The 27,171-nt window shown below is 41.8% G+C and overlaps 1 pseudogene; it reads right to left on the bottom strand.

Annotated features, from left to right (window-relative positions):
* Nucleotides 1-26,329, bottom strand: part of LOC135540169 (cadherin-4-like) — a 341,293-nt pseudogene extending 314,964 nt beyond the window's left edge.
* Between the last annotated feature and the right edge of the window lie 842 nt (nucleotides 26,330-27,171).

Consider the following 27,171-nt stretch of genomic DNA (forward strand, 5'->3'; position numbering starts at 1 on the left):
TTCCATTGATCATTGTTGAGATGCTTCTACAACAGTGGAGTTCACCTGTGGTAAATTCAATTGATTGGACATTATTTGGAAAGGCACACACCTGTCTATATAAGGTTCCACAGTTGACAGTGCATGTCAGAGCAAAAACCAAGTCATGAGGTTGAAGGAATTGTCCGTAGAGCTTCGAGACAGGATCGTGTTGAGGCACAGATCTGGTGAATGGTACCAAAACATTTCTGCAGCATTGAAGGATCCTAAGAACACACATGGAAGAAGTTTGAAATCACCAAGACTAGAGCTGGCCGGCATGCCAAACTGAGCAATCGGGGGAGAATGGCCTTTGTCAGGAAAATGATGAAAACCTCCTCCAGAGTGCTCAGGACCTCAGACTGGGGCGAAGGTTCACCTTGCAATAGGGCAATGACCCTAAGCACACAAACAAGACAACGCAGTAGTAGCTTCAGGACAATTCTCTGAATGTCCTTGAGTGGTCCAGCCAGAGCCCAGACTTGAATCCGATCGAACATCTCTGGAGAGACCTGAAAATAGCTGTGCAGCAACACTCCCCATCCAACCTGAAAGAACTTGAGAGGATTGGCAGAGAAGAATGGTAGAAACTCCCCAAATACGGGTGTTCCAAGCTTGTAGCATCATACCCAAGAAGACTCGGGGCAGTATTCGCTGCCAAAGGTGCTTCATCACAGTACTAGGTAAATGGTCTAAATACTTAGTGGGGAGAACAAGTATTTGATACACTGCAGATTTTGCAGGTTTTCCTACTTCTAAAGCATGTAGAGGTCTGTAATTTTTATTCAAAAATTGTGAGAGACGGAATCTAAAACAAAATCCAGAAAATCACATTGTATTATTTTTAAGTAATTAATTTGCATTTTATTGCATGACATAAGTATTTGATACATCAGAAAAGCAGAACTTAATATTTGGTACAGAATCCTTTGTTTGCAATTACAGAGATCATACGTTTCCTGTAGTTCTTGACCAGGTTTGCACACACTGCAGCAGGGATTTTGGCCCACTCCTCCATACAGACCTTCTCCAGATTCTTCAGGTTTCGAGGCTGTCGCTGGGCAATACAGACTTTCAGCTCCCTCCAAAGATTTTCTATTGGGTACAGGTCTGGAGACTGACTAGGCCACTCCAGGACCTTGAGATGCTTCTTACGGAGCCACTCCTTAGTTGCCCTGGCTGTGTGTTTCGGGTCGTTGTCATGATGGAAGACACAGCCACGACCCATCTTCAATGCTCTTACTGAGGGAAGGAGGTTGTTGGCCAAGATCTTGCGATACATGGCCCCATTGTACTCATCCTTCTTCTTCCTCCAAACACGGCGAGTGGAGTTTAGACCAAAAAGCTCTATTTTTGTCTCATCAGACCACATGACCTTCTCCCATTCCTCCTCTGGATCATCCAGATGGTCATTGGCAAACTTCAGATGGGCCTGGACATGCGCTGGCTTGAGCAGGGGGACCTTGCATGCGCTGCAGGATTTTAATCCATGGCGGCGTAGTGTGTTACTAATGGTTTTGTTTGAGACTGTGTCCCAGCTCTCTTCAGGTCATTGACCAGGTCTTGCAGTGTAGTTCTGGGCTGATCCCTCACCTTCCTCATGATCATTGATGCCCTACAAGGTGAGATCTTGCATGGAGCCCCAGACCGAGGGTGATTGACCGTCATCTTGAACTTCTTCCATTTTCTAATAACTGCGCCAACTCACCAAGCTGCTTGCCTATTGTCCTGTAGCCCATCCCAGCCTTGTCCAGGTCTACAATTTTATCCCTGATGACCTTACACAGCTCTCTGGTCTTGGCCATTGTGGAGAGGTTGGATTCAGTTTGATTGAGTGTGTGGACAGGTGTCTTTTATACAGGTAACGAGTTCAAACAGGTGCAGTTAATACAGGTAATGAGTGGAGAACAGGAGGGATTCTTATTAAAGAAAAACGAACAAGTCTGTGAGAGCCGGCATTCTTACTGGTTGGTAGATGATCAAATACTTACGTCATGCAATAAAATGCTAATTAATTACTTAAAAATCATACAATGTGATTTTCTGGATTTTTGTTTTAGATTCCGTCTCTCACAGTTGAAGTGTACCTATGTTAAAAATTGCAGACCTCTACATGCTTTGTAAGTAGGAAAACCTGCAAAATCTGCAGTGTCAAATACTTGTTCTCCCCACTGCATGTAAATGTGATATTATACTTTTTTTAAATAAAAAAATAAATAAAACATTTAACTAGTTTTTGCTTTGTCATTATGGGGTATTGTGTGTAAGAACAAAAATGATTTAATCAATTTTACAATCAGTCTGTAACCTAACAAAATGTGTAAAATGTCAACGGATCTGAGTACTTTCCAAAGGCACTGTATACAGTACATCAGTCAGCCATGCTTTATTTGGCTCTCATTTAGTAAAGGAAATAGCTTCACATGGGAGCATGGGTGTCAGTGATAGAATCATGGAGTTGGAACAATTCTAAACCAAACAAACAAAGAGAGAATTAATGAGAATTTGTTATTATCTCTCCACCCAGTGGGTGTTTGTGTGTGTGTGGTGTGTGTGTGTGTGGACATGTTTAACTATACTTGTGAATGATAAACAAAAATTTGACCAACTGGGACAATTTGTTCGTTCCCACAAGGTCAAACGCTATTTCTAGGGGTTTAGGGCTAACAGGCTGACGACACCGCTCGCGTCACATAAATTTAGAAATCTATATTATTGCACCCACACGGCTCGAGCGTGTGCCAGCGACTTTCTACTCGTTGGGCTAAAATAGAAGTCCATTCTATTTGTGACGCAGATCGCGCTGCAAGTCCTGCCTCTTCCATCTCCTCATTGGTTTATAGAAGCAGGTACCCACGTGCCATCTCCTCATTGGTTGTACCCACGTGTGTGACTGAAAGGCAAACAAGGTCAAAGCACCTAATTTATGAAAGTTGCCCATCGCAATATAAAGTCAAGTGAAGAAGAAGCCAAGGAGGAGAGATGACGAGAAACGATTCGGTTGACTCCGACCTAAGTGTATATAAACTTCCGACTTCAACTGTAAAGCTTATTAACCTCTTACATCTATGGGGGCGCTATTTCATTTTTGGATGAAAAACGTTCCCGTTTTAAACAAGATATTTTGTCACAAAAAGATGCTCGACTATGCATATAATTGCTACCGTTCGAAAGAAAACACTCTGACGTGTCCAGAAATACAAAGATCTTCTCTGTGCGTGCCCTATAACGTGAGCTTCAGGCAAAACCAAGATGAGATGGCATCCAGGAAATGACAAGGATTTTTGAGGCTCTGTTTTTCATGATCTCCTTATATGGCTGTGAACGCAAGAGGAATGAGTCAACCCTTTCTGTCGTTTCCCCAAGGTGTCTGCAGCATTGTGACGTATTTGTAGGCAGATCATTGGAAGATTGACCATAAGAGACCACATTTACCACGTGTCCGCCCGGTGTCCTGCGCCGAAATTGGTGCGCAAAAGTCACCTGCCAGTATTTTTCCATGCGATACAGAGAGTAAAGCAAGCTTCCACGAACTGCATGTCAATGAAGAGATATGTGAAAAAACACCTTGAGGACTGATTCCAAACAACGTTTGCCATGTTTCGGTCGATATTATGTAGTTAATCCGGAAAAAGTTTCACGTTGTAGGTGACTGCATTTTTGGTTCGTTTCGGTAGCCAGACGCAATGTAGAAAACGGAACGATTTCTCCTACACACAGACGCTTTCAGGAAACACTGCGCATTTGGTATGTGACTGAGAGTCTCCTCATTGAAAACATCAGAAGCTCTTCAAAGGTAAATGATTTTATTTATTTGGTTATCTGGTTTTTGTGAAAATGTTGCGTGCTACATGCTACACAAAATGCTATGCTAGCTTTGCATACTCTTACACAAATTAGTCAATTTCTATGGTTCAAAAGCATATTTTGAAAATCTGAGATGACAGTGTTGTTAAGAAAAGGCTAAGCTTGAGAGCAAACGCATTATTTTAATTTTATTTGCGATTTTCAGAAATCGTTAACGTTGCGTTATGCTAATGAGCCTGAGGCTTTAGTCACGATCCCGGATCCGGGATGGGGAGTTTCAAGAGGTTTTAAAGAGCAGCGATACTACCAAGAGCAGTGTGCAGGTTTTTCTTTTTCTCAAGCTTTGGCGTCAACATGGGCCCGCTTTCCTGTGGAACGCTTTCAACACCTTGTAGAGTTTATACCCCGACAAATGGAGGCTGTTCTGGGGGAAAAAGTGGGTGCAACTCAATATTAGAAAGGTGTTCCTAATGTGTTGTACACTCAGTGTATATGTATTTCAATCCGATACTGTGATTTTATTGTGATTTGGTTTTCCAAACATATTGCTTATCATATGTCTGCTGCATAATGACAAGAGAGAGCCATGTGGAAATAAGTGCTGAAAGAAAATGGTCTCCCTATTTAGAAAGAATATGGAGAACAAACTATGAATGAAAAATAATGTAGTTTGGGTACAAAGTACAGCCAACTAACACAAAAATATTATTGCGATATTGTCTAAACGATACAATACGATATATCGTCAAAAATAATATCCCAATATGTAACTGTATCGATTTTTACCCCCTCCCCTCCCCCCTCCAGTTACATCACTGGTTTGCATTCAGTATTGATCGAGCAAAGAGAAATCATTGGAGATGATTGTGTTTCTAAGTTGGCATCAGCCATCTCGTATCGTAAAGCCCAGTCATAGTGTAGTGAGCATTATACCAATGAGCTACATCTTCCTGAAGCTGCAGATTTACCATAATAACATTGTTTAAAAAAACACGGTTGAAGAAAAGTACATTCTTTGTCAATTATAGATAGATCTATGTTCCATTTTGAAGTGTGTTGTATAATTACTGTACTTTCATTGACTCATACTGCTGGAAAGCAAATTATAGCTCGAGGCAACTTCAATTAAATTAACTAATCGTTGGTGTTAATTAATATGGGAATTGCAAAGGACCTTGAAACAGGTTTGCTGTTTGATTGACAAGCTTGTGATTTCTTTCTCCCACGCCAAAGTCCAGGAAGTAAAAGCTTAATAAGGTAATCTCAAAGCCCACACAGAAAAGCCACCAAACCAATCAATCAATCAATCAACCCCCCCCTTGGTAACGAGCCATGAGATTGACAGCTGTATTACTTGGCTGGTTTGTAATCCCTTAATTTCTGCACTTAAAATAATCACCCTCTGGGTGGAGCAGTGCCTCCTCATCCTGTGGCTAATGTTACTCAGCCACCCCACCACAGGCTACAGTAGAGAAGTTACTTAACACTACAGATAAAGACCATGACACACAAACAACCCAGCTAATGTTAGTGCATAACTTTCTGAGAGCGTGGTTGTTCTATGGTTATTTTGCATGCAACTTTCCCACAACTTTCTGGTAATGGTGCAGGATAGTTGGTTGGTTTTTGGAACATTCTCAACTCATTGACAAAAAAAACAATATTTTCTTGGTATTTTCATTACTTTAACAGAATGTTTCCTAAAACTTCAACCATGGTTACATTTAATTTCAATTTTGGTAATGTTCTTGTAATGTTTTTACAACTGGTTTGACATTGGGAATGTTTTCAAATAGTTTAGAGAACGTTAAGAAACAACGTTCTTCTGTGGGAATTAGAATATTTCAGCATAATGATTCCTACTGGTTTCCTCATGGTTCTTTTTAAAGTCATGTTCTCAAATTGCTCCAAGAACATTAAAAAACAACGTTCTTCTGTGGGAATTCCAGTACTTCGTCATAATGATTTCTGCAGGTTTCCTCATGGTTCTATTTAAAGTCATGTTCTCAGAACATTAAGAAAGCTGTCCTTAAAAAATACAATAAAACATTAGTAACGTTCTAAGAATGTTATAAAGAAAAACATACATTCCGTTCTCAGAGTCAACAAAGCTCTCTCTTTCCTCTGTCTCAGTTAAGGTGTGTTGGCCCCGCCCCTAATTGGCCACACCTGATCTTAATGTGTGCTTGTTTAATTTGAAACGTGGGATGTTTGAATAGACTAAAATGCCATTCCACAATAATAATAAAAAATGTGTTTGCATGATTAATTCCTAAGCAAATTAATTTTCATGTGTCCTAGCTAACCTAACGGGGTGGCAGCATAGCCTTATGGTTAGAGTGTGGGACTAGTAACCAAAGGTTGCAAGTTCAAATCCCTGAGCTGACAAGGTAAAAATCTGTCATGCTGTGCCTGAACAAGGCAGTTAACCCACTGCTCCTCGGCTGTCATTGAAAATAAGAATTTGTTCTTAACTGACTAGTAAAATGAATAAACATTAAATCTGTGATTGGAGTTCAAAACAGCTAACCTAGCAGTATTATTAAAAGTCTTATTGAAACACCCAGTGACAGTTTTAAGGAAGTTATTCAAAAACCTCCAAATAACCCTTAAATTTTGTTCAAAACATTCTCAACATTTAGAGATTGTTCTCAGAACGTTATTTATTTACCTTCAAATAACTTCCATTTTCATAATGTTAATAAAACTTCCCTAGTAAAACGTTATCAGAACCTCCCTGCAACCTAAAAATTAATGTCCACAGAACAAGTGAAATTGTTGTTTAGAAAAACAGTCAGGAAACGTGTGGCTTTGTTCCCAGAACCAATGGGAAATCAAAAAACATATGTTCCCACAACTTCCAAGGAACCAAATGTGCTAGCTGGGAAACACACACACATAACAAACACACCAAAACAGACATAACATTAAACACACAGACACACAGTCAGTTATACTGTACACCAACAAACACAGAATACAGTCTGATTGCCAGGATTTGGGGGGAACAAACAAAAAAATGAAAGAGATAAGAGCATAGGAACATAAATACCATGACTGGAGATACAGAAGAACATGGTTGAATGAGATAACAATAAACGAAACACAGCTATTTCTGTGGCTAGGGACCTCTGTGATGTTCAACTTTAGAGCACACAGTGAAGTCTTTTAATTACGAAGATACAAACCCTGTGGTTACAGAAATAGATGTAGCCTACAGTACACAGTGGCCCTACAGATGTGTGTAGCTGCGGCTTTGAGGGATATAGGAGTTGGGCGCAGCATGGCGTAAATAACTTCGATTGTACTATGTTTTTCAGCTCTTCCAGTGATGGTGACTCGGGAAATGAATGTTGGAGAACCTGGGGGTAAAGTGGCAGCACCAAGTTAAAATGCTTCACTATAACTCATCGATGAAGTGAGACGCCGCCTAAGGCCATCATTGAAAATAAGAATTTGTTCTTAACTGACTTGCCTAGTAAAATTAAGGTAAATAAAAAAATATCCATGACTCAGGAGAGAAGAAGAAAGAGGAAGAGAGGGAAAGATAAGGATGGAAGAAGCGTGAGGAGAAGTGAAATGGTCCCAATCCATAAGCAGGGGTGGAAAAAGTACCTAATTGTCATACTTGAGTAAAAGTAAAGATACCTTAAAATAAAATGACTCAAGTAGAAGTGAGTCACCCAGTAAAATACTACTTGAGTAAAAGTCTAAAAGTATTTGGTTTTAAAAATACTTAAGTATCAAAAGTAAAAGTATAAATAATTTCAAATTCCTTATATTAAGCAACCCAGACGGCACAGTTTTCTTGTTTTTTCCCTCTAATTTAGCCAGGGACACACTTCAACAGTCAGACATCATTTACAAACAAAGCATTTGTGTTTAGTGAGTCTGCCAGATCAGAGGCAGTAAGGATGACCAGGGATGTTCTCTTGACAAGTACGTGAATTAGACAATTTTCCTGTCCTGCTAAGCATTCAAAATGTAATGAGTACTTTTGGGTGTCATGGAAAATGTAACGAGTTAAAAGTACATTATTTGCTTTAGGAATGTAGTTGGAGTAAAAGTAAAAGTTGTCAAAAATATAAATAGTAAAGTACAGATACCCCAAAAACTACTTAAGTAGTACTTAAGTGTCACGCCTTGGTCTTAGTATTTTGTGTTTTAGTTAGTCAGGCCAGGGTGTGACATGGGTTTATTGTTTGTTGTATTCTTAGTGGGGTTTTTTAGTTATTGGGATTGCAGCTGATTAGGGGTGTGTGTTACTTAGGTTTGGCTGCCTGAGGCGGTTCTCAATCAGAGTCAGGTGATTCTCGTTGTCTCTGATTGGGAACCGTATTTAGGTAGCCTGGGTTTCGCTTTGTATTTCGTGGGTGATTGTTCCTGTCTCTGTGTGAGTTTCACCAGTCAGGCTGTAATAGGTTTCATGTTCCGTTTGTTGTTTTGTATTTATGAGTTATTCATGTATAGTTCGTTTGTTTGTTTTCACTAATAAACATGAGTAACCTACACGCTGCATTTCGGTCGGACTTTCTTGCGACAAACGAAGAACGCTGTTACAGAATCATCCACCACACTCGGACTGAGCAGCATGTTAACAGGCAGGAGCTACACGAGAGGCAACAGAAGCAGCTTTAGTGGGAGAGGCTACACCATTTGGAGAATTGGATATGGGAGGAGGAACTGGACGGAAAAGGACCCTGGGCTCAGCCTGGTGAATATCGCTGCCCCAAGGAGGAATTAGAAGCGGCTAAAGCGGAGAGGCGCTGGTATGAGGAGGCAGCACGGCAACGTGGATGGAAGCCCGAAAAGCAGCCCCAAAAATTTCTTGGGAGGAGGCTATCAGGGAGTATGGCTGCGTCAGGTAGGAGACCTGCGCAATCTCCCTGTGCTTACCGGGGGGCTAGAGAGACCAGGCAGGCACCGTGTTATGCAGTGGTGCGCACGGTGTCCCCAGTGCGGGTGCATAGCCCGGTGTGGTATATTTCAGCTCGGCGTATCGGCTAGATTGAGCGTCGAGCCAAATGCCATGAAGCCGGCTCTACGCATCCGGTCCCCAGTGCGTCTCCTTGGGCCGGCTTACATGACACCAGCCTTGCGCTCGGTGTCTCCGGTTCGCCTACATAGCCCAGTGCGGGCTATTTCTCCTCAAAGCACTGGCAGGGCAACCGAGAGTATTCAACCAGGTAAGGTTGGGCAGGCTCAGTGCTCAAGAGCTCCAGTGCGCCTGCACGGTCCGGTCTATCCAGTACCACCTCCACACCCCAGCCCTCCGGTAGCAGCTCCCAGCACTAGGCTTCCTGTGCGTGTCCTCGGCCCAATACCACCAGTGCCAGCACCACGCATCAGGCCTACAGTGCGCCTCGCCTCTCCTGTCAGAACCTTTCTCCTCTCCAGAGCTGCTAGTCTGCATGGAGCAGCTAGAGCTGCCAGTCTGCAAGGAGCTGCCAGTCTGCATGGAGCAGCCAGAGCTGCCAGTCTGCATGGAGCAGCTAGAGCTGCCAGTCTGCAAGGAGCTGCCAATCTGCAAGGAGCTTCCAGTCTGCATGGAGCAGCTAGAGCTGCCAGTCTGCAAGGAGCTGCCAGTCTGCATGAAGCAGCCAGTCTACATGGAGCAGCTAGAGCTGCCAGTCTAGAAGAAAAAAAAGAGAAACGCACACCTATAAAGACGAGGTGCTGGCTAGCGGAGTAGAAACTTGAAAATAAAAATAAAAGAGAGCCGCACACTCTTGGAGCTCAGATGCAAAAATGTAATACCAACGTTTCGACAACCAAGCTGTCTTCATCAGGGTATAATCACAAACACTGCGGGATGACTCGTCTATATAGTGTCAAAGGACACAGGTGTCTGTAATCATGGCCAGGAGTGGCCTAATATCATTGGTTAATAATCAAATATTAAAATGTCATACAAAGAACAGCATACAAACAAATGGATAGCATACGATCATAGATTAATTTGACTATACAAGTTTACACACAATTACAATGGCAAAGTCACAATAATCACAAGAATGGCTTCAGATCAAAGTCTACGTTGAGACCGAAGGGCGCAAGGGTCTTTAAATTAAAGATCCAGGCAGCCTCTCGTTTTAATAATAAATTATCAAGGTCACCCCCTCTCTTAGGGAGGGTGACATGTTTGATACCAATATAACGCAGAGACGAAATCGAGTGGCCTGCCTCCAAGAAGTGGGCCGCAACTGGATAAGTCAAGTTTTTACACCTAATGGTGCTACGGTGCTCTGAGATACGTACTTTTAATTCGCGCTTTGTTTTACCTACATAATTTTTACCACAAGGACAAGTTATAAGATAAATAACTGCCTTAGTGGAGCACGTAATAACACCTTTTATTGGGATCGATTTCCCTGTTTGTGGGTGTTTGAATGATCTACATTTATAAGTGCCATTGCATTGAGCACAGCCATTACATTTGTAATTTCCATCCAGTAGGGGCGCAAATAGACATTGCTCAGGAATATCTTGGGGTGGTAAATCAGAGTTTACCAATTGGTCTCTGAGATTTCTGCCCCGCGAGAATACGACCAAGGGAAGGTCCGAAAACACATTACCAAGACTATCATCGGATTTTAGGATGTGCCAATGTTTGTGAACAATTCCCTTAATTTGTTCAGAGCACTTTGAATAACGGGTAGTTAGAACGCAAGAATGCGTCTTTTTGCGAGATTTACCTTGAAAAAGGTCATGTCTCGTTTTGTTTTGAATTTTCTCAATGGCAATATTAATCTGATCATTCTTGTAGCCCCTCTCCTTGAACTTTCTTTGCGTCTCAGCCATATTTCTGTCGAAATCGGACTGTTTTTTGCAAATTCTTTTGATTCGACAGAATTGGCTGTAGGGCAAACTGTTTTTCAAGGGAAGTGGGTGACAACTATCAGCCCTCAGCAAACTGTTACGATCAGTAGGTTTCCTGTAAAGATCAGTGTATAAAACATTATCTTCACACAAGATCAGAAGATCAAGAAAACTGATTTGACGTGTATCAAATTGCATAGTAAATCTCAGATGCTCAGAACAGGAGTTAAGAAAAGCATGGAACGCCTGGAGCTGTTTAGCATCACCCCTCCATAGAACAAAAATATCATCAATATACCGTTTCCAAATAATGATGTGAGGCAAGAAAACATTTTTGAGAGGATTGAAAATAGACTGTTTCTCCATGTAACCCACATACAAATTAGCATAGTTAGGAGCCATGGGGGATCCCATAGCAGTCCCTTTAATCTGAATAAAGAAGTCATTTAGAAACATGAAATAGTTATGCGTGAGTACTATTTCAGCCAATGTTACAATGCATCCACTGGAAGGTAGTTCATTAGGGTCACGTTGTAAAAGAAAATGTTCCATAGCTTCAATACCGCCCTCGTGTGGTATATTAGTGTATAATGACTCAACATCAAAAGTAACTAACAAGGTATTCTCAGGGAGAGGATCAAGAGATTCAATGATAGAGATCATACTGCTGGTGTCCTTTACAAAGGAGGGTAGCTGTTCTGCGAGTGGTCTAATAAAAAAGTCAACAAAAGTAGATAGAGGGGCCGTTACTGCATCAATGCCCGCTACAATATTATATTACAATAGGGCGCCCTGGAGGTTGTGTAACATTCTTGTGTAATTTCGGCAAAGTATAGAAAGTGGCAATTTTAGGGTGTTGAATAGCCAAAAATGCATGTTCTTTTTTGGTTATCTGACCAGAACTTAAATACCAGTCTAGGACAGACAAGATAGTATTCTGAAATTGGGAAGTGGATCACTTCTGAGTTTCTTGTAAAAGGTGTTGTCAAGCAGCTGTCTATGACACTCATGTACATAAGCTGTCCTATCCATGAGTACAACCGACCCACCCTTATCAGCAGGACAAATAAGGACTGACGTATCAGATTGTAAATCAAGCAAAGCTTGTTTTTCATTCTTGGGTAAATTAGGGAAAGATTTGGATCCCTGTTTATTCTTAAGGAGAAGTCCAACATCATGTTCCACAAGTCTGCAATATGTCTCGATAGAGTGATTGCAATTGGTTGGAGGTATAAAATAACTCTTGCTTCTAAAAGGAGTCGGAGTATGTGCAGGAGAGCAACCTACTGGTTCAATAGAAGTGTCAGAATTAGGGGAGCTAAAGTATTCCCTTAAACGGATGTTTCTGAAAAACTTAAACATGTCTACCTTAACATCAAAATTGTTTTACTGAGTTGTAGGCACAAAAGATAACCCTTTATTAAGCAAAGAGACATGGGCAGGGCTCAATATCTTGCTTGATAAATTAAAGACACTCAATCCCGTGGGTTCTGGGACCGTGTGAACAGTCTCCTCTGCCTCTGATATTCGTGTCTTCTTACCCCGTCAGGTGCGACATCTCGTCGATGCGCCTCCGCCCTTCCGTCCGTCCAGTCTCTCGATAAAAAACTACCGCTGGAAGCCGATGAGGTGCTGGTTGTCGAGCGTTGATCAGACAAGGGTGGATAGAAGTAAGCGGCATCCCTCCTGCATCTGTCATGGAGAGGGGGAGCAGGACCTCTTTTGTCAGGGTTTCTCCAGAAGTAGACTTTACCATCGGCCTTGTCTTTTTTGTCTTTATTGAATTTCTTCATTTTAAGTTCTTTTATTTCTGTAGACAACTTGTCCTGGAGCACTTGGTTAGTTTTCATCAGTTCATTGAATATGCCATCATCATTAACAGCTGTTTGTAGAGCTGTGCGTTTGTCTTTAATCGTGTTATCCATTTCAATAAAATCCTTTTTCAACTGGTCAACAATTAATGTCATTAAATCAATAGAGCATTTATTCAGGATGGCACACCAGCGTTCACAGTAATCATCTGTGCGCTGTCCCAATGATGGTTCTTTTTGCCACCTGAGTCCCCGTGGAATAATGCCTTGAGCTGCCAGTCTGCAAGGAGCTGCCAGTCTGCATAGAGCAGCCAGAGCTGCCAGTCTGCATGGAGCAGCCAGAGCCGCCAGTCAGCATGGAGCAGCCAGAGCCGTCAGTCAGCATGAAGCAGCCAGAGCCGTCAGTCTGCCAGGATCTGCCAGTCAGCCAGAATCTTCCAGATCCGCCAGACAGCCAGACTCTTCCAGATCTGCCAGACAGCCAGACTCTTCCAGATCTGCCAGACAGTCAGACTCTTCCAGATCTGCCAGTCAGCCAGACTCTTCCAGATCTGCCAGTCAGCCAGACTCTTCCAGATCAAACAGTCAGCCAGACTCGTCCAGATCTGCCAGTCAACCAGACTCTTCCAGATCTGCCAGTCAACCAGACTCTTCCAGATCTGCCAGTCAACCAGACTCTTCCAGATCTGCCAGTCAACCAGACTCTTCCAGATCTGCCAGTCAACCAGACTCTTCCAGATCTGCCAGTCAACCAGACTCTTCCAGATCTGCCAGTCAACCAGACTCTTCCAGATCTGCCAGTCAACCAGACTCTTCCAGATCTGCCAGTCAACCAGACTCTTCCAGATCCGCCAGTCAGCCAGGATCTGCCAGATCTGTTAGTCAGCCAGGATCCGCCAGTCGGCCAGGATCTGCCAGTCAGCCAGGATCCGCCAGTCGGCCAGGATCTGCCAGTCAGCCAAGATCCGCCAGTCAGCCAGGATCAGCCAGTCAGCCAGGATCCGCCAGTCAGTCAGGATCTGCCAGATCTGCTAGTCGGCCAGGATCCGCCAGTCGGCCAGGATCCGCCAGTCAGTCAGGATCCGCCAGTCAGCCAGGATCCGCCAGTCAGCCAGGATCTGCCGGATTCAACTGCCTGGCTGGGCTTCATCTCAGTACTGGGCTTCTTCTCAGTACTGGGCTTCTTCTCAGTACTGGGCTTCCTCTCAGTCCCGAGCTGCCCCTCAGTCTCGAGCTGCCCCTCAGTCCCGAGCTGCCTCAGTCCCGAGCTGCCCCTCAGTCACGAGCTGCTCCTCTGTTATGTAGGGTTCTGGGTGAGGACTATTTGGCCATGGTCGGCGGTGAGGGTGGATTCTCCCAGGACACGAAGGGGAGGAACAATGACATTTATGAACTGGGGTCCACGTCCGGAGCCGGAACCGCCACCATGGACAGACGCCCACCCGGACCCTCCCTGTGGTTTTGAGGTGCGTTCGGGAGTCCGCACCTTAGGGAGGGGGTTCTGTCACACCTTGGTCTTAGTATTTTGTGTTTTAGTTTATTAGTTAGTCAGGCCAGGGTGTGACATGGGTTTATTGTTTGTTGTATTCTTAGTGGGGTTTTTTAGTTATTGGGATTGCAGCTGATTAGGGGTGTGTGTTACTTAGGTTTGGCTGCCTGAGGCGGTTCTCAATCAGAGTCAGGTGATTCTCGTTGTCTCTGATTGGGAACTGTATTTAGGTAGCCTGGGTTTCGCTTTGTATTTCGTGGGTGATTGTTCCTGTCTCTGTGTGAGTTTCACCAGTCAGGCTGTAATAGGTTTCACGTTCCGTTTGTTGTTTTGTATTTATTAGTTATTCATGTATAGTTCGTTTGTTTGTTTTCACTAATAAACATGAGTAACCTACACGCTGCATTTCGGTCGGACTTTCTTGCGACAAACGAAGAACGCCGTTACATTAAGTATTTTTACTTAAGTACTTTACACCACTGTTCATAAGCTCCTTAATGTAACAGCGTCATTCAGACTAACTGCTTCAGATGATGATTATTCATGGTGAGTAATGACGAGGATGATGATGTGCCTATACTAAATGGACGGGCTAACTGACATTTATGTAGGAGGGCATATATTTTGCCCATTAGTCATTAAACAGATGTAGCTCAGCTCTCCAAAAAAAAAACTTTTACATGAATGTACAGATGCTAGCATATTTTAGAATCATAATATGTGATAACATACACAGACAGTATGCACTATGCATCTATAGCACCATAGTGAGTGAGTCAAACTAATGCACATTGGAACATTCTGATAATGTAGAGAAATGACAAAGAGGGAAAGCTCTGCCTAAACGTTTCAGACGCTTTCATAAATGAGCCATGTTCTGTAGTTCACGGTATTTGTGTTCGAGAATAAACACTTTCTGTTTGGCAAAGGAAAACAGCATTTCCTCATGAATACCAACAAAGTATTGGTATCCTCCTCCCCCTCCTCTCCCTGTTTTCTTGAGGAGAGGAGGTGAGTGAATGGAGCCACTTTGGGCTGAATCACATCCCTCCTCCCCCAGGCTGAGACGGACCTACAGAACTAATCCACTCCACTCAGTCCACACAGTAATTAAAGCACTACCAGAGGGCTTGTAACCATGAAGGCTGCAGCTGAGAGAGGTCAGGGTTAACACACTGGCACAATCACGCAGGTAGGTGGGAGGAAGACAAGAAGAAAAGCATGCAGATATCATTTGTTTTCATATTTAATCTCAAAGCTTGAGAGGATACTCAAACCATGCAAATAAGTATCATTGAAAGTCTACTGCTATAAAAGGTGAAAGTGAGCGTAAAACATAATCCAAATGTTTTTTCAAGAGGTTTCACAAGTAAAAGGCTCCCAGGATACACATTTCACCTTGTATTATGCTGAGTTATGATGGTAGACTTCTAGTACTACTTCATGTGTTGCTCCTATTAATAATTTAAATCATAATCCACTTAATAACCTAACAAATCTAACTATAGGAAAGATCCAACCAAATAAGATAACAAGTGAATGAATCGTCTAAAGTCAGCTAAACCTCACTTAAACACAAACCCCTGATTTGTATTCAGATGCATGTAAATCCTGGGGCTTAGGGGAGGGGAAAATCCTTGGTAATGAACTGGTTGATGTCGGTTTACACATACGGTTAAGAGGTGAAACTGAGGTTTCCTACAAGGAAAATCAGTGGTTTCTGTAACACAACAAAAGATAGCTACCTTATCAGGGTCTCAAATCATTAGAGAGCATGAAAATGTAATGCACTAAAGCATATTGATTAAGAGGGTCTGATTAAGAAAATATATTGATTAATGATGCAAACTGCACAAATTGCTCTCTCTGGAAGAGACCAGGGGTTACATGGGGATTATATGACTGGGTGCAACTATCCTTGGCAGTGGTTGCTTTTCCATAGCATTTTAACAGAAATTCCCAATCTATGCTGTATCGCACACTAAAGCAGTGAACTTCAACCACCTCTGTCCCCAAAATGAATATCCTGGCTGGGACTATGTGCTCTGTCTCCCTTTCCGTTTCCTGTCTTATCTAACATCTGATAATATCATTCTGAAGGTCAGATTTTGGGACACCTTTGGCTCATCTACTAATTTTATATACATGTAGATCTATTGCATAACCTTCCCTGGTTGACTACTGAGGCACAGGGCTTGGAAATGGATTGCAGCAAGTGTCCATGATAAAACAAAGCAACACGTTTTTACTCTTCAGCTGCGGCTCCTGCTGACCTAGCTATATGAATGGAGAGTAGTTGGGTTTGAAACATACTCGTAACTTTAATCTGCTTGTAAGTGATGGGAAAATCCAGAGAATAAGGGTTGTAAAGGGAGGGTATATTACTTGAAGCTTTTGACATTTACCGGTAAGGTATCAGAATTTTTGTATCTTCTAGAATATTATGTAATCTATCACAATACATCAAGTGGCCCTTTTGGGTACTACAGATTATTACAGGTGTCTGTATTTACACTGTATACAGTGCATTCGGAAAGTATTCAGAACCATTCCCTTTTTCCACATTTTGTTACGTTACAGCCTTATTCTAAAATTGATTAAATAATTTTTTCCCTCATCAATCTTGACACAATACACCATAATGACAAAGTGAAAACAAGGTTTTAGAAATGTTTTGAAATTTATACAAAATAAAAACAGAAATACTTTATTTACATAAGTATTCAGACCCTTTGCTATGAGACTCGGAATTGAGCTCAGGTGCATCCTGTTTCCATTGGTCATCCTTGAGATGTTTCTACAACTTGATTGGAGTCCACCTGTGGTAAATTCAATTGATTGGACATGATTTGGAAAGGCATACACCTGTCTATATAAAGTCCCACAGTTGACAGTGCATGTCAGAGCAAAAACCAAGTTATGAGGTCAAAGGAATTGTCCAAAGAGCTCCAAGACAGTACTGTGTTGAGGCACAGACCTGAGGAAGGTTACCAAAACATTACTGCAGCATTGAAGGTCCCAAAAACACAGTGGCCTCCAACATTCTTAAATGGAAGAAGTTTGGAACCACCGAGACTCTTCCTAGAGCTGGCCGCCCAGCCAAATTGAGCAATCGGGGGAGAAGAGCCTTGGTCAGGGAGGTGACCAAGAACCCGATGGTCACTCTGACAGAGCTCTAGAGGTCCTCTGCGTAGATGGGATAACCTTCCAGAAGGACAACCATCTCTGCAGCACACCACCAATCAGGCCTTTATGGTAGAGTGGCCAGACGGAAGCCACTCCTCAGTAAAAGGCGAATGACAGCCCGCTTGGAGTTTGCCAAAAGGAACCTAAAGGACTCTCATACCATGAGAAACGAGATTCTTTGGTCTGATGAAACCAAGATTGAATTCTTTAGCCTATATGCCAAGCATCACGTCTGGAGGAAACCTGGCACCATCCCTACAGTGAAGCGTGGTGGTGGCAGCATCATGTGGGATTGTTTTTCAGCTGCAGGGACTGGGAGATTAGTTAGGATCAAGGGAAAGATGAACAGAGCAAAGTACAGTAAAAGAGTGGCTTCAGGACAATTCTCTGAGTGTCATTGAGTGGCCCAGCCAGAGACCGGACTTGAACCGATCTAACATGCATCTTGAGAGAGACCTGAAAATAGCTGTGCAGCAACGCTCCCCATCCAACCTGACAGAGCTTGAGAGGATCTGCAGAGATGAATGAGAGAAACTTGTAGCGTCATACCCAAGAAGACTCAACGCTGCCAATGGTGCTTCAACAAAGTACAGAATAAAGGGTCTGAATACTTATGTAAATGTGATATTTCATTTTTTATACTTTTTAAAATAAAATTTGCAAACATTTCTAAAAACCTGTTTTTCCTTTTTCATTACAGGGTATTGGTGTAGATTGAGGATTGAAAAAATAATTTAAAAATTACATTTTAGAATCGTCTGTCCTCGGTTGCAACACTCACTACCGAGTTCCAAACTGCTTCTGGAATAAACATCAGCACAATAACTGTTTCATCGGGAGCTTCAAGAAATAGATTTCCATGGCCGAGCAGCTGCACACAGCCTAAGATCACCATGCGCAATGCCAAGCGTCAGCTAGAGTGGTGTAAAACTCGCCGCCATTGGACTCTGGAGCAGTGAAAACCCATTCTCTGGAGTGATGAATCTGGCAATCCAACGAATCTGGGTTTAGCAAATGCCAGGAGAACGCTACCTGCTTGAAGGCATAGTGCCAACTGTCAACTAAGACCCTTAGTTCCAGTGAAGGGAAATCTTTACACTACAGCATTCAATAACAATTCTGTGCATTCCAACTTTATGGCAACAGTTTGGGGAAGGCCCTTTCCTGGTTTAGCATGACAATGCCCCCGTGCACAAACCAAGTTCCATACAGAAATGGTTTATCGAGATTGATGTGGAAGAACTTGACTGGCCTGCACAGAGCACCGACCTCAATCCAATCCAACACCTTTTGGATGAATTGGAACGCCGACTGTGAGCCAGGCCTAAACGCCCAACATCAGTCCCCAACTTCACTAATGGTCTTGTGGGTGAATGGAAGCAAGTCCTCACAGAAATGTTCTAACATCTAGAGTAGAGGCTGTTATAGCATTAAAGGAGGGACCCACTCCATATTGATGCCCATGATTTGGGAATGAGATGTTCGACGAGCAAGTGTCTACATATGTCTGGTCATGTAGTGTGCCTCTGGCCCTCTGTGTGGCTTTATCACATGTAAAATATATTAAATAATTAAATTGTTTTTTTTTTAATAAAAAATTGAATGCCAAAGCGTCAAAACATTATCCTAAATATAAACCATCAACTTAGTGTTTGGTGTTTAATGAGGCTTTGAGCATGAAATATCCTTTATATTTTTTACACACTTTTTATTTTATTTTTTATATGTCAATATATATTTACTGTTATTGTTTTGGCGTCAAACTGGTGGCAGTTGTGAAAAAGGTAAATAGTTGAAAAAGTTGCAGAGTTCATTGAAAATAATACCATTGTTGATTAAATGCTTTTTTCATTAATTAGTCTATTTTCTCTTGAACCATATGGTCTATCTACTAGAAACTCATGGACAACATGGGCACAACTATATTTTTTTAAATACATTTTATATACAAGTTATTCAAGTATAAATTGCCAAAGTTACGATAGATTGCCATATTTTCTGTTTAGGCTAAATTACCTAAATTACTGAAGATACCGGTAAATTACTGGTAGCTTTGCAACCCTACAGACAATAGAGGCTTCTGTATTTTAGAGCAACTACTACCTGCTGAACTGAGCAATCGATTCATGTTTTTTTTATCTACTGAGAAAAAGGTTGGCAGTCGTACACAGATTAATTTTCAATCTATCATTTTATCCTTCATACACTACAAAGCATTGACGAATTCCATATATGACTATGGTGATTCGCAGGAAGAACCCCACTAGTCACTGTACCATTTTTGGTATATAGTTCTCGTGACAACATCCACTATTTCTGCTGAAAGTTAGCTACCCTTCCAACAATACTTTGCAGTACCTCAACCACCATAGCGGGGGACGACCAACATTAAATGGAAACCATTTTACTGTACTTTATGTGGCTGGGGTAATGGAATGGGCTGGCGGTGGATGTCATGTTCTAGGGGCTTTGAGGGATATAGGGCCATTCTTCGTGTTGTGTGTGAAGGGAAGAGGAGATAAAGAGAAACGATGTAGCTCATCTTCACTACTTTTATTCTATCAGCTCACCACAGACTCTGTGTCCTGTGTGGAGAGATGAAAGACTCTCCGGAGGACAAGAGAGACAGGGAAAATGGTATCCTGCTTATCAAACACCTGAAATCATAATCCCTTTCCCTGGGTTTGGACATAGTTATGAGAGCAGCTCTTCCTGACTTGGAGAGAAGCTATGCGAGGTGTCTGAGGTTCTGTCGAGCAGAGCAAACACCAGACAGGCTGTTTTAACCAAGATATTACTTCATGTGTCAGATATTTTTAAATGTTGTCTGATTGGGATCACGTGTCATTTCACATAAGCCACTTCTAAAGTTGTGAGTTGACAGTAAAGTGCTGATAGTTGAAGGCATCTGGTTTATGGTAAAGTTAATATACAGTTGAAGTCGGAAGTTTAGATACACTTAGGTTGGAATCATTAAAACAGTTTTGGCAAGTTGGTTAGGACATCTACTTTGTGCATGACACAAGTAATTATTCCAACGATTATCACAATTCCAGTGGGTCAGAAGTTTACATACACTAAGTTGACTGTGCCTTTAAACAGCTTGGAAATTTCCAGAAAATGATGTCATGGTTTTAGAAGCTTCGCTTTGGCTTTGACATCATGGGAAAATCAAAAGCCAAGACCTCAGAAAAACAATTGGAGACCTCCACAAGTCTGGTTCATCCTTAGGAGCAATTTCCAAACGCCTGAAGGTACCACGTTCATCTGTACAAACAATAGTATGCAAGTATAAACACCATGGGACCATGCAGCCGTCATACCGCTCAGGAAGGAGTCGCATTCTGTCTCCTAGACATGAACGTACTTTGGTGCAAAAAGTGCAAATCAATCCCAGAACAACAGCAAAGGACCTTGTGAAGATGCTGGAGGAAACAGGTACAAAAGTATCTGTATCCACAGTAAAAACGAGTCCTATATCGACATAACCTGAAAGGCTGCTCAGCAAGGAAAAAGCCACTGTTCAAGAACCGCCATAAAAAAAGCCAGACTATGGTTTGCAACTGCACATGGGGACAAAGTTCGTACTTCTTGGAGAAATGTTCTCTGGTCTGAATAAACAAAAAAGAACTGTTTGGCCACAATGACCATCAATATGTTTGGAGGAAGAAGGGGGAGGCAAATGGGTTTTACAAATCGACAATGACCCTAAGCATACTTCCAAAGTTGTGGCAAAATGGCTTAAGGACAACAAAATTGAGGTATTGGAGTGGCCATCACAAAGCCCTGACCTCAATCCTATAGAAAATTTGTGGGCAGAACTGAAAAAAGAATGTGCGAGCAAGGAGGCCTACAAACCTGACTCAGTTACACCAGCACTGTCAGGAGTAATGGGCCAAAATCCACCCAACTTATTGTGGGAAGCTTATGGAAGGCTACCAAAAACGTTTGACCCGAGTTAAACCATTTAAAGGCAATGCTACCAAATACTAATTGAGTGTATGTAAACTTCAGACCAACTGGGAATGTGATGAAAGAAATAAAGGATGAAGTAAATAATTCCAAAATGCTACTAAGACAGGGAACTTTTCGTAGGAATAAATGTCAGGAATTCAGAAAACTGTGTTTAAATGTATTTGGCTAAGGTGTATGTAAACTTCCGACTTCAACTGTAAACACATTTTGCCTAACACCCAATAATATGAATGAGTTGTAATACTGATAGTGTCTATCGACATCTAACAAAGAGTAAATTCAGGAGAAGTCGTCAAACCACCTGTTTATCTTCTGCTGAACTGCAAAGAGAAAATATTGAAAGAAAATGAGTTGAGTGAAAAAAAGCAGCAAAAAAAGAAAGAAGGGTAGTGGTAACACACGTAAGGGAAAAAGGAGGGATCAAATCCCATGTTTCTCACCAGATAGAGCAGTGAGGGTTCAGATTCATTGAAGATACAAAGAAAGAATACATAAAGTTTAGACATCAAAACAAGTCCATTCTGTTTGAAAGGGGATTGAAGTATGTTTTGCAGTTCACAAAGCAAAAGCATCAATGAAAGATTCCCTGATTCACATAACTGATACTTCACTTGTGGTAATGTCACCCTGAAGACCAAGTTGTCATTGTATTGTTTCCCTCCTGAACCTCTATGTTGTATGCTTTTATTAGGTGCCTGGATTCCATTACTTTAGAGAGAATCAAAAGCATCCCAAAGCAACATTACTATTCAGTTTAAAGTTACATTGTACCTTTGATTGACACATTTAGCCATCACAGAAAACAAAAATTTGCACTCAACCAACTCCCCCATGGTACAGGAGATAAGTTCTGTTGCTTTTGGATGGCGGTGGATGGTGAAGGGCGAGGGATGAAACTCATCACAGATGTTTTTTTGAATACGTACTGACAGTGACTTTAAGGGCCACAACCCTGAAGAAACTGCAGTTCAAATCAATTTATTTTGTACTCTGCCCCTCCTCTCTGCCTACATTCCTAGGTGTCTGTTCTGGCTCTGAGACTGAGGTGATGGTTTACACTGTGATGTGCAAACACCGGAATATCCCTTTTCATGGCCTATCTGGCCACAGTAGGGATCTGGATGGAATGAGCACCATGCCTGTCACGAACGTCGTCTTGGAAATGACCGGACCAAGGTGCAGCATGGTGAGGGTACATTTCTCTTTATTATAAATGTCGCCAACAAAACAAGAAACAACCAAAAAAAAAAAAAGACTGAGACGCTTACTAGGGCTATACAGGCGACTAACAAAGACAACTACCCACAAAATACAAAGGAAAAAAAGCTGCCTAAGTATGATTCCCAATCAGAGACAACGAAAGACAGCTGTCTCTGATTGAAAACCATACCTGGCCAAAACATAGAAACAGAAAACATAGAAATAAAGAAACTAGAATGCCCACCCTAGTCACACCCTGGCCTACCCAAAATAGAGAATAAAAGCCTCTCTATGGCCAGGGCGTGACAATGCCTCTCTAGGCACACTGCCATATAATCTCCAACTCCTCCCATACAAAGACAATCAGATCAATAGAAGCATGTGTTAATTCACTCTGTTAAAGTTAGGGCAGCCAATAAATGTATGTGATGATAAATAGTAAAGGTATTTAGTGTTGCCATAAAACCAATAAAAACCTGTTTAATTTATAGGGATATATTTGGAAGGAGGAGTACTGTTCTAGCTGGATAATCCCAGCTAGAACAGTACTGTCATCACAATATTGTTGGGAGAACATAATGATCATCTTTGCATCCATAAATATTTTTATGTAAACTAAACAGATGTGGGTGTACAAGCACCTACCCATTAAGGCCAGGGATGTGAAAAGGCACTGAGGTGGGTGCTAACAAGATAAAAGTACCATTTGTGCCATTAGGCTATGGTCTAACATCCACCCACACTCCCTCCAAACAGTCAATATGACAAACATTGTCTAACAGCTCTTCCTCCCCACCACCTTAAAGACTGGATGAATGGTGTGGGATTAGAACATGGAAATGGCTGAGGTTTCCTGTCCATCGAACAGCATAGAAGCCAATGTCAGGCTGCACCTGGCTGTGATGCTGGGATGCTGCGCCTATCACTACTATAGCTTCATTTGTCCAGCAACCATACAAATGTAGCACTTCAGCCCCTCCCTCTTCTCTGCCTCACCAATTCATTTCCGTGAAAGTTCTGGGTTACATACTGTACACAGAATTGTTAGTATTCCTCCATTTTTCCCTGTTGCCTTGTGTCATGGAGGAAACAAACCCTCAGTCAGGCCAGCCGCGGTGCATTAATAATAGCAGGAGGACTTAAGCTCCTCCAGCCGATATTCCTGAGTGGCCAGTAGGGAGAACAGCACAGCACAAAGATTGGTGTTCACGAAGCAACAGAGTGAGAGGATACAGAGTTAATATCGGTATCGAAGCATTGGAGGCTGTACAATATAGACCAAATAATCAAAATGATCTAGAACTGGAGTGGTGTATGATTTTTGTTGAAAGGTGCAGGCAGCAGTATTTCTCTCTCAAACACACACACACACACACACGCACACACACTCTCACACACACGACACAAACACCAGGGCCCTCTATGTTGTTACCTGTCCAAATGCATCAGATTCTGTCAACATTGTTTTTGGCATGGGTCACTGTGGACACCTCAGCCAATTTCCAGACAGGCAGGTCCCTTCAACCCCAAGCCTCCAGGCAAAGTATCTCCCTATTGACAGGATGTGATGTCCTTGTCTGCCTCCTAAATAACCTCCGCAATAATTAAATTGCTTTTGTTTAAAGCAGTTGACATGTCTCAACAAACATTAAAACAAGAGCATTGTTTCCACCTAGAAAATAACGTTTCAATCAACAACAGCAATAAATAGCCTGCAGAAAGGATAAGTGTCAAAGGAAAGTGGTGCTCATCTTTCTGTAGTGTTGAGCCACTGTGAAGAGTCATAGGGGATAAGGTCTGCTTTAGGAGTACCTTAATCCTGCCCTCATCTCTAAATCCTGCTGAGTTCATAAAGCTCTTACTGTACTACACCTAACCAGGATGTTTTAATTTAATCAAAGTAAAATGTACTATTCTGAGATGAATATGCAATGCATGCAAATAGAATGATCAATTATACAATGATAAAAGAATCTGCCAGTGAGGTTTGTTACCACAATGTCATAAGCGACTTCAAGACAAACATATGAGCCAAGCTCTACAAATTCTACATTGGTGGAGAGGAACCTCACAATAGATGTGATGCGCTGAAAAGAAATGGAGCGCATGAAAAGAGAATTGAATTCCTCTGAAAAATAGAGAGAATAAAAGGGAAAATGTATTACATTGAATACAGGGAATACAAAAAAAGCTGTGAGCTTCCAGAAGCAAACACAGAAAGGAGATAGATTTGTGATTTAAATGAGCCTGCTTTGGTAAGTCTGCTGTTTAAGTGATCCTTTATGAAAGGATCAATTCAATGTTTTCAACGGGAACACTTTTATGTTGGCTTGAAAATGCAGTTCATGTGATACGAATATATTTTTATATTTCAAAAAGAGCCTATTACAATCCTCTTATCAAATCAGACACAATTATCATGTAGATTCAAAACACAGTGTAAATTCCATCCAACTTTAACTGCATCAACACATGGATGATTGTTCTGCGTGTTCCACCAGATCTGCGTTGTTCTACCACAGAGTGTGCACTGACCTTCTTAAGTCATGATGGAATACCGCAATACCATAATATATTTCCTCCCACACACACACTCAATCACCCTCTGGTTGGGACGTATCTCCGGAGAAGAGGGGGAAACACCAGTCAATACATGAGATCCAGGGCCTCCACAACCACAGTGCTTACCTTTGAGAATGCTCTGGCCTCGCAGTAGATCCCTCGAGACAAACACAGTGTAGAAGCTCTCAGAGAAGCCTGGTCTGCATGGGGGTTTAGGAGGTTGGCCTGCCTTGGTCCCCTGGGTAGAACAAAAGACAGCCTATAAACATTGGAAAATTGATTTGTGGCCAGAGGGTCACAGGATGATCTTGCAGGCTTTGAAACTGATATTGAACCTTCGACAGACAGACTAGAGACTGATGTTGCTAATTATCTTCAGTCCACCGCTTGCTGTTTAAATGGATGACAACATTTATAATGGAATCAAAAACACCAGATACCAGTGGGTTCATTGGTCACCGTTTTAAAGTGTTGTATATGATAATGATGTGCAACAAAAAAATACTCATAGATCATGTTCATAGTATAAATAATGTCTAGTAAAAATAGACAATCTATTCAAAATGTCACATTTGTTTATTCTACCACAAAAATAAATATGCTATCCACGAGACAAATGAATATGTTTATTTCAGGCATGAGTAGACTATTTCAGGAAAAAATCATATCAGTTTTTCAATTTCAATGAAATCAAATGATGAGATTTTGTGAATTTGATATTATGTCGAGGCTCTAACATGCAAGCAATAGGCTAATGGTGATTTAATCCCAAGGGAATATGGCAGTCCGTAAACGTGCATGAAGTTCGTGGCCTCCTATAGCCTATTATACAGTTTATGAAACCAAAGGCTTCGGCACGCTCTGCATTGCTATAACTCACTAATAGGCTACTGCAGTTCAGTGGGCTAAAGTAAATGATTAGAAAAGGGACTCAACATGAATAGTTGGTTGGTTTATTCAGGCACCTGTCATTCAACATGAATGTAGCTTTTTTTGTGACCAAACCCCGAAATGAGTGGTGACTACAAAATAATTTTGAAGCATCGTCTGAAATTATCACGACATTATACGCTCTTTAAACGCAGTGTGTTACTGTAGGGAAAAGTCGCTGACCACAATTCAGCGCCACATGCACAGCGCTGCAAAAACTCGTGCATGCCAAGCAGGCACAGCAGTGCAGTAGCCTACTTCCACCGTATTTCGAAAATAAATATATCTTACCCAAGATGTTTCCACAAGTAAGGTGCACGTCAGTATAACAACCGATACAAAATTCATCTTTGCCAGAGCGCTGTAAGATCAAGGGACAGCGTTTTGACCGACTCGCCTTTCTCGAATAAATGGTATTAATTCCCGGAGCTCTCTTCTTAGATGCAAAGTTGTGAGTGCAATAAGAAGCTATATGCGAGAAATTGTTCCGACTTGACTAGCGCAAAACTGCCGCTGAGAGGAGAGCGATGCTGATGCTGCTCTGTACCAACGAGCCAGCGCACTTATTGGGTACCGACGTCACTAGAACCCCTCCTACCGCACAGAATGCACTGTGTTGTCACTGTAAAAGCTTGACCATTTTTCTCATTTGATTAATTATAACTTGATTCGTTTATAGACAAGTTGAAGGCTACATTTGTACAAGGACGAAATGTCCACGTACTGTGTAACAGAGAATAGTGTTTCGTAAAAGGCTATATTATTCTTACTTGAAACTGGCACACTGAGTGAAGCCATCGACCCTTATACTTTCATGTGTCCATCACCACGTGGGAGCCTGTTTCACACCTCAGTTACCTCCTATTTTCTTGATCTATAGTGAGATCCTATTAAATTACTAAATATTCTAATTAATAATTCGATAGGGCAGGCATATGAATACAGGCTACTGAAAATTCCAGAGACAGCTGTTTGTAGAAAGACTGAATTGTAGGGTAAACGCCCCTTTTCTAAAAACAACATTTCATTAAATAATTTAAAAAGTGTAAACTGTAGCCACTTATTACCCTTCCTAGTTTGTTTTCTTAAGCATGACCATCATCCATATACCTAGTATTTACCAAACATATATATTTTTTTGCTATTCATTGACTACAGCTCAGCGTTCAACACCATAGTACCCTCAAAGCTCGACGTACATACTCCCTCAATTGGGCCAACCAACCAGTGCTCCCGCACAATGGCTAACCGGGCTATCTGCATTGTATCCCGCCATCCCCTCTTTTACGCTACTGCTACTCTCTGTTCATCATATATGCATCGTCACTTTAACCATATCTACATGTGCATACACCTCAATCAGCTTGACTAACC

This window comes from Oncorhynchus masou, chromosome 5, assembly GCF_036934945.1.
Source record: "Oncorhynchus masou masou isolate Uvic2021 chromosome 5, UVic_Omas_1.1, whole genome shotgun sequence".
Classification (NCBI taxonomy): Eukaryota; Metazoa; Chordata; class Actinopteri; order Salmoniformes; family Salmonidae; genus Oncorhynchus; species Oncorhynchus masou.